The following is a 1,536-nucleotide window of genomic DNA, read 5'->3' on the forward strand; positions in this document are numbered from 1 at the left end:
TGCATAGTGAGACCCTACACACACACACACACACACACACACACACACACACACACACACACAGAGAGAGAGAGAGAGAGAGAGAGAGAGAGAGAGAGAGAAGATACTCATCCCAGTCATGAACTAAAAGAGTATTTCTATCAATAACACAGATACTCAAAAGATAATACAATAATATGATAAGCTGCATAGTAAATTTATTTCTTTTTTTAGTTATATTTCTCAGGACTGAAATTAAATGCTGGGCATCTAAATTTAAAGGAAGAAAGGTTTATTTCAGGTCATAGTTTGTAGAGGTTTCAGTGCATAGTTGGATTGGCCCAAGGGTGGCTGTAGAGGGATAGCACAGAGGAGAAATAGTCCATGACACATCAGGCAGGAGATGGTGAAGCAGCAGCAGCAGTAGCAAGCCTGCTCTCTGTCCTTTTATCTTCCATCCAGGCTATAAACTTACTAGTTGGTGCCACCCTTTATCCAGACAGCTGTATAAATTCCAACCTATGAGAACATGAAGCTTTGGAAGACATCTAGAACCAAGTCATAACATTACTTCAAAATTGGTAATTTCTTAGAAGGGCAAACTTATATGAACATAAGATGACTGTCTTTTTCAGCATCATAGAATGGATTAAGCTCATGACATGAGGTACCACTGTATGTGCAGAGTTGGTGAAATTTGTGGTTTTAGGAACCCAATAGAAGAAGTCTTGGAAAATAACTCTTGTGGATAATGGTGGCTGTTTCTGTGTGAGCTAACTTCAGAGCAAGCCTTTTTGTAAATACTACATATGCATTAAAACATTCCTATGAAATATTTTTGTTAGCTTTCAGTTAAGATATTGGTGAAGACTTAGCCAAAACAAAGGTTTTCATACCCCCATTGATATCTACTATGCGTTATATCAGTTATATGGTTCTAGATTTTTCCTTTTAAACTCTGTGGCCCATGATGAACACCAATGTAATCTCATCAATGCTAAAAAAAAGCATCTCTGGATAGCATAGCATTGTCACTTATTTTTTTGTGAATTCGTGCTTTCTGGGTACAAATTTTTCTACTAAATAAATCTTCAGATTTTTAACTATTTCTGTAACAATTTTCTATTGGGCAGATCTACACAAGATTATGGAGGCTTCTCTTTTTCTGTGACTGCTTTTCCATGGTTCACTTGCTTATAATTCAAAAGTTATTTTACTTTGGGCTCCATTGTAGTTCACTTTTCCTCAAAATGGTAGTGAATACTTAGCAACGTATCGGGTTTTCCTGTGATTAAAAAATACTTCCTGAATGATCACTACTTGAGAAATCCATCCCAGAGTGCAGAAATAAATGACTTTGTGATTAGTCTTGCACTATGTTTTGATAATGATCACTTTGTAAGTAGGATATGAGTCTTCCTTTATATCTGAGCCATCTAATGCAGTACCTAGCAACTAAAAGGTGTTCTGAGTAAAGTCTGGTTGCATGCATTTTCTACATTTGATAAGCTTTATAATTATCCAACTTGAAATCAGGTAGCTATATAAAATAAGTTT

This window comes from Octodon degus, unplaced genomic scaffold (assembly GCF_000260255.1).
Source record: "Octodon degus isolate 3935 unplaced genomic scaffold, OctDeg1.0 scaffold00099, whole genome shotgun sequence".
Lineage (NCBI taxonomy): Eukaryota > Metazoa > Chordata > Mammalia > Rodentia > Octodontidae > Octodon > Octodon degus.